The following is a 12,306-nucleotide window of genomic DNA, read 5'->3' as shown; positions in this document are numbered from 1 at the left end:
TTTGTAACCATTTTTTCACAATAAAGTTGCATTTTCATCAAAAAAACAGCGAGAACTTAGTTGCGCACCTAATATAAATTTCAATTATTTATGCTTATAATAAGAAGTTGCTCATTTTCATATTTTATTACTTTTAATGATACATTAGAAATAATTCCGTAAGTAATTATATGGCTCGATATTTATGTAAAGCAATGATTTTTTCAGACGATATAAAAATTCAAAAAATTATACATTCAGCATAATTTAGTGTGTTGATCATTTAACTCAACGAAACATAGAATTTTTTTAAGTAAAGATAAATCAGATAAAAAGTGATGAATATTTTTCTGTGATAACAGAGTCTGTGATGGATACGTAGTATAAATAAAAGTTACTTACGTATAGACAAATCATACGAAAGTTTAACTAACTTTGCTTATTCTATATGTTGTTCCAAACTTATAGTTTGTAAAATTTGCTAAAAAACTGCATTGCACAAATACATTTATAATGCAATTATATATTTTTGTAATGCAATTGAACAGTTTTTGTAAGAAAATCTAATTACAATAGTTTTATAATGGTAACATTTGTAATACTATTCTTTAAAAAATGCATATTTTTATTGATTTTTTAAAATACCTTTTCATAAATTTTGTTGTAATTTAATGATTTTATGACAGTAAATAAATTAGCTTTAATTTTTAGTATATTTTTTAATGCTATTCAATAATCTTATCGATAATAAATTTGTATAAATTGATTAAATGTGTGTGTACTTTTTTTACAAATTAAAATCCATTATTTCAGTCAAATTTATTCGAAATTTAACTTACTTTATGGAGGTATAATAAAACAAAAATAAAAACAATAAAAAACAAGGCTGAATAATATTTGTATGATAAGAAGGAAAGTAGAATATTATGGATCTTCAAAAGTTAATTCTTCTTATTGCATTAGACGAAATAATAACGAAGTAGCAATGACAGTGATTTAGATGCCAATGACGATGTTGTTCCCAGATAGCACCGGACATCCAATGGATGTACGTTTCACGTCCAATTTATGTCTGTATGTCCGATTTACGTCCGTGGACATAAATTTGACGTAACAAGGATGTCCTTATTTGGACATCGGACATGTAGGACGTCCGATGTACGTCCATCGGACGTTCATGTCCGATAGACGTCCGAAGTTGTGACAAACGTACGTCCTATGGACGTCTTTTGTAAAAAAAATGGACATATAACGGACGTCCAGTGGACGTCCGTGTGCTATCTGGGTTGATAGAAATAATCGTAATAATACAATTCCTCGAATACAAAATGTTATAATAAATGTTATAATAAATGTTATAGAAAATGTAATAATAAAATATAATGATCAACAATTTAAAGAAAATTTTAGGTACGTACTTTTACTTCTATATTAACATGTTACAGTTTACATTATTGTGATTAACAATTTTATTTTAAAAGTTACATTGTTCTACTTTTGAATATTTATTGTTTAATAAGAGGTGACTTAGAAAATATGCAAGGAAATGTAACAATAGATCCAGAGAAACAATTATATGTTGCAATATATGTTCTTAGTACTCAACATTCATTCAGGTAAACAAACTATTTGTTTATTTTGAAAATTTTTTAAATATTATAAAGCATTGTAATTTGTAAATATTGTTTAATTAAAGCATATACGTTACTATAAAATTTGGAAATTGGAAAGGCAACTGCATAGTGAGCAGTAAAACGTGTTGTAAAAGTCATTTGTAATTAACAAACTTACTTTATTCAGTGGCCATCTGCTATATTGAAACTGCTCAGAGAATTGAAGAACGTTATGGAATTCTTGAAGTAATTGATGCAGTGGATGGATAATACATAAATATTGCGTCTCCAAAAGGTGATCTATAATCATGTATAAATCGTAAAGGTGTCCACCCTATCCAGTTACAATTTAATTGAACATAAATATGATGAAGATTAGAATAATACTTACATTGTCTATTTACTTATTGTTTCTAAATTTTTCAGGTAGTTGGCAATGATAAACTAGAGTTCATCTACTGTTATGCTGGGCTTCCTGGATCAGTACACGATATGCATGTATTGAAGTACTCAGTGCTACAACAGAGATCTAATGAAAAATATTTTCCACAAAATACACATTTATTACAATACTCACCTTATATTGTACAAAACCATGTAACGGTTCCTTATCGGGATAATGGACATTTAACAGTCGAGTAAACCTATTTTAGTAGAGCGCTTTGTAGCACACGCATGATAGTAGAATGTTCAATTGGCTTACTGAAAACACAAAAAAGAAATAGACTTATAATAACAATTTTTTTTCATTATACCTCCATAAAGTAAGTTCTATTTGTAACAATACTAGACTGGAAAATTGATTTTTTAATATGTAAAAAAGTACGCACACATTTAGTAAATGTTGACAAATTAACAATTGGCAAGATTAAACTTGAGAAAGTAAGCTTCGATTGAATGGTAATAAATGATACAAAAAATTAAAGCTAATTTATTTACTGTAATAGGTGCGCAACTAAGTTCTCGCTGTTTTTTTGATGAAAATGCAACTTTATTGTGAAAAAATGGTTACAAATGAATCATTCAAAATATTGCCCATCGCTAGCGACAACTTTTTCCCATCTTTCTGGCAGAGCTCGAATACCGTCACGGTAGAAGTGTTCGTCTTTTGAGGCTATCCACGAATCAAGCCATTTTGAGATGTCTTCATATGAGCGGAACAGCTGATTAGCCAGACCATGTGCCATCGAACGGAACAAGTAATAATCGGACGGCGCAATATCTGGGGAATATGGCGGGTGGGGTAGGACTTCCCATTTGAGCGTTTCTAAGTAGGTTTTAACGGGTTTGGCAACATGAGGCCGAGCGTTGTCATGTTGTAGAATCACTTTTTCGTGCCTCTGCTCGTATTGTGGCCGCTTTTCGCGCAGTGCTCGGCTCAATCGCATCAATTGAGTTCGATACCGTTCCCCAGTGATGGTTTCGTTCGGTTTCAACAGCTCATAATAAATAACACCGCCCTGGTCCCACCAAATACACAGCAAAACCTTCGCAGCGTGAATATTCGGCCGAGCCGACAACGTAGAAGCATGACCGGGCAGTCCCCATGATTTTGTTCTCTTTGGGTTGCTGTAATGAATCCATTTTTCATCACCCGTAACGATGCGATGAAGAAATCCCTTCCTTTTTTGCCGCTGGAGCAGTTGTTCACAGGCGAAAAAACGACGCTCAACGTCTCTTGGCTTCAAATCATAAGGAACCCAAGTTCCTTGTTTTTGAATCATTCCCAACGCATGCAATCGCTTGGAAATGGCTTGGCGGGTAACTCCTAATGCTGAAGCAAGCTCTTTTTGCGTTTGGCACGGATCCTCATCGAGCAATGCCTCCAATTCAGCGTCTTCGAAGGTTTTTGGCCTTCCTTCACGCGAACGGTCGTCAACATCGAAATCACCGTCTTTGAAGCGACGGAACCAATCACGGCACGTTGTTTCACTTAGAGCAGCATCTCCGTAAACTTTTTGGAGTTCTCGATACGCTTCAGCCGCCGTTTTCTTCGAATGAAAGAAGAAAAGCAACACTTCCCGCAAATGACGATTATTTGGCACAAAATCAGACCTTTTCACACAACCAAAAGTATATGACGCAGAAACAAAATCACTAATGTGTCAAAGCGGTTTGTTTACCATATGTCTAAGCTTGGTTCATGACGTTTTGGTTATGTCACAATCGACCAGTATTTACTACTGGAGCCATCTCTTGAAAAACAGCGGGAACTTAGTTGCGCACCTAATAAAATCATGAAATTCCATATTTGCCATAAAATGATTTCACAGACATTTCGCGATCCCACACGGAACAAAATATTTAATAGATATCTAATGGATATCTACTTATCCATATTATGTCCATATCCACAATGGATATCTACTAGATATCCACTCGATATCCATACATCCATGTCCACAGAATTTCCACTATTAATATCTATTAGACATCCTCTTGGTATCCATATATCCATATCCATAGAATATCCAACTGTGAATATCTATTAGATATCTACTTCGTATCCATATATCCATGTCCATAGAGTATCCACTGTAGATATCTATTAAATATCCACTTGGTATCCATATATCCATGTCCATAGAGTATCCACTGTGGATATCTATTAGATATCCACTTGGTATCCATATATCCATGTCCATAGAGTATCCACTATGGATATCTATTAGACATCCACTTGATATCCATATATCCATATCTACAGAATATCCATTGTGGATATAAACATCTGTCATGGTTAGATGGCACTGTAAAAACAGCACTAGAGACTCCCTAGTGTTAGGTACGCTCACTAGATATAAGTTCTTTAGTTCATGGCGAGAGAGACACGAGCGATGTCGAACAATGTAACGGGAGACATGAGATACATATATATACGATTCTGAAAAGCTGCAAGACTTGTTATTTGAACTATAAAATTCTTCAACCATCACAACATCTATTTAATGTCCTTGTAATATTAAGCAAGATACAGATTTCTTTCCATGTACTCATAACATAATATTACCATATTAATTTTTGTTATTGTATGGTTTCAATTTTGCATATCTTACCACAAAGGAATACAATTAGATGCATTATTATGTGACTGTAGTAAATGAATTTGAAGTCAGCAAAAAATAAATTTGTCATTGTGTTAATATCAACAGACGATTTAACATCTTTAAATATCATTTTTAATATGATATTTAGAAGATATTCATGTAGGAATCAATCAATTGTCGATAATCTATTCTTCGACAATTCACCAAGTGAATACCAATTAATGAATGATCTATTAAGTACCCATACTGAACAACTATCTATTAGCCTCAGTTTACAATAGAGTTTTAAGATTTAAGCTTTAAGAAATTGACTAATTCTATTGCATTACCCTTAGAAAAAATTACTTTAAGATGTTAAAATTAACTTAAAGTTACTTATAATTATATAAAGTTACTTATAGTTAATTATAAATTACTTACAGTTAACTATAAGTAACTTTTCATTAATTGGAATCGTAAAGTAATTTTTCCTAAAAGCATTCTTATAATAGTCAATTATGATTGGTTAATTTCTTAAAGCTTTAATGTAGACGATGTCTTCAACTTTCATTAGATATTAAATCTCTATGAGGCATCTAATGAATGTCCATTAAATATGTTGTTCCGTATGGGTATACAGTTGATATCATACTTAATCGAGTCAATACATCTTATATTGATATAAATACAGTACTACATATTTATCAGCTGAATAATGATAGGATTTTGACATTATATTTTTCAGATATTGTGAAAAAAATTTAAGCGACATCTAATCGTTTATCGATTTTCGCATGATTTTGGCCCATATTCATAATCAGAACATTGATCATAAAACTTTTTTTTAGTATAAGCTCGTGATAAAAGTGAAAAATTTCATTTAATATTTTTTATTGAAATCATTAATGACATTTATTACTTTTACCGAATAATTTAATTTCATATAGAGACCCTATTCTCGAAAAATATTGTGTATACATTTCACGAGTATCACTAGATATCATAATTCTCGACCAATAAATTTGCTACATTCATGAGTGCGATATTTTTCACATATTTTCAAAAATAAGGTCCTTGATATTCTTTATGGATACGTCTACTCGGTCGCGCGACAAACATTTCCGGTGCGCAGGCTCAATTCCCCAGCATTGTGTTCGTTTCCGGTATATCGAACTTCAGAGGTTAATTGTCATTTGTATCAGACGTGTGTTGTTTGGTGTCGTTCCTCATCATTCCTTTTTACTTCTCACGAGTTGTTTTCTCCACACATAAATATTTTTTCTTTAACCTAAATTAACTTTTATAATTACATTTTTGCATACAACACTAATATTTTGTGTTTCATAATCACGTTTTGTGTTTCATGATCACGCAAATTGCATAATATATTTTGATGAATTGGTTCAATTCTTATTTTATGAATGTATACGCCTTATCCTGGACTTTCCATTCAGACTAATTTGACGTACGTATATACGTATAATAATCTTATAAATATATACTATTTTATATTAATCACGAATCGAGCCAGTAAAAATATCGTAAAATGTCGTAAAGACGTTCAAAGACGTATAGTTGTTGGACGTCTCTGCGTGGTTTTTCGGACTTTCTCATTGCTTGGGAATATCATTAATATCTTGTTATTGTTTTAGAGATTGTTTATTAATAAGTAAAAGAGAATCGTCCATAAATTCAAAAAATCGATAAATACTGTTTTTAAGGAAAAGGTTAGAATTAAAAATTACGTTGAAACAGGTTAGAATTAAAAATTACGAAAAACGTAAGTTACATAAAAAAGTAAGATACATAATGTAAGTGTTGTATCTTGTGCAATTGCTAGCTTTTTTTATCCTACCAGTGATTTGAAACACACACATATTACTGAGATGTAAATTGTTATATGTAAATGTTTATAAATTTCACTATAGTTATTATGATAAAACTTGGATTGTTATAGGCGAACTCTTTATATATTTTTAACCCTTAACAATCCCGGTTTTATCATGATAACTACAGTATACAAGATTCAAGAATAGATTTTTGTGTATAACGACTTACATTTCAGTAATATGTCATATAAATGTCAGCAATATAACTCTATTTTGCATCACTCATTGGCTAGACAATCTTGCCTTTGCACAATATACAAGAATTTTTATCTCACATTATTTTTACTTTCAGTTAGTTAAATATAATGTAATTTATATTTCAGTTGCAGTTTGAAAATAGATACTATTTTCAGCATATATTAAATATTCAACTGTCCCAAAATAGATATTCATGAAATTTTTTTTAACTTGTTTACATGCAAAGATAATAAAATAAAGATAAAGTTATATAAAAATAGCAATTTGCTATTCTTATATATTGTTAACTCAGTGAGTTTGTAAAATCTTTATATACTTGTGTTAGAATATTATATTTACTGGATCATTATGAGTTATATTGAGTTATATAAATATTAAATTATTAAGTATTTATAAATATTATAAATATTATAAAAATTGTATATATTTAAATTAATCTAAATATTTTATTGCAGCACAGTTTTAGTAATTGGAAAAGTTATATTTATAACGTATGAATATTTTCCACAATTAACCTCATACTTCCACAATTAACTTCATACTTTGGTAAGTATGTTTTTAGAACTTTATTGATGTAATTCAGTGTTGAAAATTAATTGCATATGAATATATCACATTCAATTATTTAATTATTTTATGAAAATAAGAATATTGTGCAAGAAAAATATTTATGATATAATTTTAAAAATAGTTATGATAAAATATTAATGATTATTTGACGAAAAATATAATTCTAACACATTTTTTATATGGAGACTTTCCTGAAGCAAAACACTTCATATGCGACCGGCGACTTAGTCGTCAAGCCTGAAGTGGTAGTAGAGGAATAGTTTGCCCGAAATACAATTGCAGTTAATTTGCAGCATTGATATAATTAAATATTGCTGTCTTTTTGTAATGTTATATTCTTCATTATAAAAATGTTATTTTATGTTTTGTATACCTGTCTCGTATGCTTTCATTTTTATCTTTCTATCTTTATGATTGGAATTAATAATAGATTATTTCACTAGCATTTTTCTAATTTTTTGTTGGTTTAATTATCTTGGTTTAATTGTGTTTTCTGTTACGTCCTAGAGGAGGAACGCAACCCTTTCGTTCGCGAGTAAGGCGAACCTCGTTCGTACACGCGTGTCAGTGAACGGGTCAGGGACCCGACGGGTCCCTTTACTCGGGCACCGACGTACGACGAGCGGTCCGTTTTTTCGGTCAGGGACGCGAATCCCTTTACCGGGGATAGGACCATGAGTTGACTGTTGGAAGGGTATATGTGATTTTGAAATTAATTGGAAAAAGAATGAAATATAAACAGATTTATTAAAATGAGTATAATAACAAAATGAATTACGGCGCGGTTTAATACAATTGATGAATGACTGTGTATGTGTATGTGTGTGTATGAGAAGTGAAAGAAGGAGGAAATAAAAAAAAAGGAAGGAATATGAGTAAAGAGTTAGTAAGCAAAGAAAATGTAACTTACTGGTGAATCCTGGGATGCGAGAAATGAACAAGATATAACGGTTGATAGGCGGCTCCTGCTCTGTAGGTTGGGATGGGTTGTGCGACTCCCTTCCAATTGTTCAATTATGGCACAACAGCACTGATTCTAAATTTTTATTTTTGTCCCCAAAAAAAAAATAAGACAGAGGACGTAAAAGTATATGTAGTGCCGAGACAAAACCGAAGACGAATTTGAGTCTAAGGACGTGTTTTTACAAGTCTGATTTTTGAATCTAGAATCTATGTGAATCTGCTCTTTCTGTTTCTCAGAATAGAAGTAACGGTAGAAGTTGAAGTAGAAGTGTCCGCGGAGGCGGATTACCGCGGTTTTTATAGTGATAATCGGAGGCAGAAGCTATCAGGGTGGGTAGAGAGATGGCCTTTGAGGAAGGGGTGGATTGGTCTTAGTGGGAAAAAGTCTCAGCCATTAGCAAAGTTAAAAGACATCGTGGGAGGAGACAGTTAGTTTTTGGAGATATGAATATGGAAGGGCTAAAGGGTGGAGCGTGAGTGTCTCATAGTTTTAGGTGGATATATGATTGGCTGAATGAGTTAGGCGCGACAAGCGTAGAGGTGGTGGGTTCTTGAGATAGAGAAATGTATACAAGTGGACGGCTGGAAAAATCAAAATGCCGTAAATCAAAGGCTGGGATCAGATTTTACGACTATCAGTGAAGTAGGCTTTGTTGGTTGACTGATTGGGCACATATGGTTTTGGATTGGGAAGATGTGAGTTTCAAGTTTTAGAGCAAGAATGCTCTGAGTTGCTTTGTTTCACTGAAGGTTTATTAGCGCGGAGTTTCAAGTTTTTATAGCTGGGACGACGGACACACTTGGCGAACACTACCCAGGTATAGGTTTTTACAACAGGGCATTGTTTCCTGTTATGGAATTTTCCCGAATCGCCTTTCATTTGGCGCGACGGCTGTTCGCCAGATGGGTCTGTTTCCTAATTTATATTTATATATGTATATATTCCTATTATAGTTATATTAGGAGAATATAAATCCGCGAGAGGAAAGAATTTTTACTAATTAAATCTACAGGACGTAACATTTCCATACATTCAATATTTCATACATTCAGTATATATAATAATGATATATATATCATTATTATATATATTCATATATATTCTATTATATATATATAATAGAATATATATGAATGTTTTCCTACGGATTTATAATTTAATGATATATTTTAGTTATTTAATTTTCTAAGTTCTGAAGTCTTTGCTTTTTTTATTTTATGCAATATTTTATTACTTCAAATTTTGTATTTGTATTCATTATTGAGAGTTTTAGATCAGTGGTTAGTAAATGATATAATTTTCAGTTGATTTTCGAGAGACTTCTAAACTTGATGCCATTGTCGACGAGGCCGTAGTAAATGAAGAGAGAGAGTGAGAGAGAGAGGGAGAGAGAGAGAGGGGGAGGGGGGATAGGGAGGGATAGAGGGAGGAAGCGAGAGAGAGAGGGTGGGAGAGATGGAGGGGAGAGAAGGAGAGAGTGAGGGAGGGAGGGAGGGAGAGAGAAAGGATGCTCATACCCCATTTTTTGTCTGTTATATGTCTTCTCCCTTGCTATCAGCTATGGTCTCGTTTACAAAATGACCATCATTGTTCCGCTTTCTGATATTCCTCTTGTCTTGTTCGACGTTCTACAAATCGTTCGAGATTCAAAAGCGTGATCTCTATATATCATGCTATAATTCACAGGTTTTCTTTTATTTTTCTCTTTTTTATGGGCTTCATAGCACGATATTCGAAGATTGAGCTCCTTTCCTGCGACTTATAGGTAGCTCGTCCAGCGAGAAGATAAGAGGAACATCAAAAAGAGAATGTTCCTTCTGAAAGTTGATCAAAAGTTGTATTTGCTTGCTGACCTCTGTTTTAGACGAATGTATTTCTTTTCATGTACTATTACAATGCTAAAAGCTATTTGTCTTAAATTAACTTTATTTAACTAGTAATATAACTTTTTAAATAGAATTTAAAAAGAAATACATTTTTATGAATTATTTTGCTTTTCTAATATCAATATCTTTAAAAGTAAATTCCAGATGTTTGGTAAGCAAACAGTTAAATATATGTTTATCTTTGCCGTTTCTTTAAAATAAACAAAGACATATGATTAACTTTGTTTACCAAATATTAGAATAATTTATAAAATAGTTATTCTAGAAAACAATAATTTTCAAATTATATAGTTTGTTCTTAAACAGACTGACTTTTTCTTATATACTTTCTTATATATTTTCTTATATAACTTTTTCTTATTATATGATATTTTTCTATATAAATTTTTTCTTAAAGCAATTTTGTATATCGATTTAATATATTAGGGGGACCGGAAAGTAATGTCGTTTCTGCGCATGTCGATATTTGATTGTCATTTGTCAGCTCATTGTGTATCTCGAAGCGCGTGCCAAAGTCATTTTAAGGTTATTGTGACTTGTTCACTTCTAATAATTCAATATTAAACTCTTTTTTTGTAATTTGGGGTGAAATGGCTAGCCAAATACCAGAGAGGCATATTCGGCATTGTATGCTTTTTGAGTTTCGCAAGGGTAGTAACGCAACAGTTGCGACCAAAAACATTTGCGATGTTTATCCAAGTGCATTAGACGTTCGTAAATGCCAAAGATGGTTTTCCAAAGTTCAGATCCGTAATTTTGATCTCTCTGACTCCTATCGATCAGGAAGACCAACAACATTAGACAACGACATGCTAAGGGCAAAAGTGGAAGCAAATCCATGTCAAACAATCGAGGAACTGTCAAACACCCTTAACCAACCTTGGTCGACCATCCAGAAACATTTACGCAGATTGGAAAAATAAGCAAAGCAGGTGTTTGGGTCCCCCATATCTGTCCGAAGAGAAACAAAGCCAACCGATCCATCATATGCAACGTATTGCTTCAACGCCACCATACAGAACCGTTTTTTTGATCGTTTGATCATGGAGACGAAAATGGGTCCTATATGATAATCAAAAAAACGCAAAAGGCAGTGGCTCTCTTCAAACGATCACACGAAGTATGCGAAGCCGGGTTTACATCCAAAAAGGCGCTTCTGTGTGTTTGGTGGAGTATTCGCGGAATTGTTCACTTTGAAGTGCTGAAACTTGGACAAACTGTTAATGCAGACCTTTATTGTGAACAAATTGGATCGAGTGAACAAATCTTTATCGAAAAGTATCCCGGCGATTGTCAACAGAAAGGGCGTCATTCTGCAACACGACAATGCAAGACCGCACTGTGCAAAGCGAACACTGGAAAAAATTAATGAATTGGGGTGGGAGGTACTGCCTCACCCACCATATTCGCCCGATATCGCACCCTCGGATTTCCATTTATTCCGATCCCTACAACATTTTCTTAGTGGCAAAAAATTTGAAAATTTGGATGATGTCCAAAATGCCATCTCGAGATATTTTACTCAAAAACCAATTGATTTTTATCGGTCCGGTATTGAAATTTGCACACTAGATGGCAAAAGGTTGTTGATAACGAGGGTGATTATATTATTGATTAAAAATAAAGACTTATTAAAAATTTATTCGTTTGAATTTAATGTAAGAAAGCGACATTACTTTCCGGTCCCCCTAATAGTTTCGTATTTTCCCTTTTTCTCTTGATTAAATGCAAAGCCGCAAATGTTTTAGTGTAAAAATAGAAATGTTAATAAATGGGTGATACTAAAAAGTATACTTGTATTAAAACTCAAACATATTTATCGATTTTTTGTTTTAAAATTTGCGATTCTATGCATGCAATTGAATGAGATGAAGAGATCACGAAACTGCATTATGTCGGTATATATTGCTTCATTATTTATCATGAAAATGTAATTTTTTTATAAAAAGTAGAGATAAATAACCAATATAACGTAGAGTAAGAAAATGTTATATTATTTCTAGGATATATATCAACCATGCCAAAACGAAAATTTTTATCGCAAATGTCAGAAAGACATTACAGACGATTGAAACGTAATGCACTTAATTGGACGGTGCATTCAGTACTACCACCGCTCACTGAGCTCTTGCATCTCAATGGTCACGTTCAGCGAGAAAATGCTCCGCTAGTACTCAGTAG

The 12,306-nt window shown here is 32.6% G+C and overlaps 2 pseudogenes; both read left to right on the top strand.

The window, feature by feature from the left end:
- The first annotated feature begins 905 nt into the window (after positions 1 to 905).
- Positions 906 to 2,193, top strand: LOC109504128 (uncharacterized; annotated as a pseudogene).
- Positions 2,194 to 10,556: 8,363 nt separating this feature from the next.
- LOC112589219 (uncharacterized) lies at positions 10,557 to 11,195 on the top strand (annotated as a pseudogene).
- The last annotated feature ends 1,111 nt before the right edge of the window (positions 11,196 to 12,306 follow it).

The sequence above is a fragment of the Harpegnathos saltator genome, unplaced genomic scaffold (assembly GCF_003227715.2).
Source record: "Harpegnathos saltator strain DR-91 unplaced genomic scaffold, Hsal_v8.6 scaffold433, whole genome shotgun sequence".
NCBI classification, from domain to species: Eukaryota; Metazoa; Arthropoda; class Insecta; order Hymenoptera; family Formicidae; genus Harpegnathos; species Harpegnathos saltator.
This window is presented reverse-complemented; position numbering and strand designations above follow the sequence as displayed.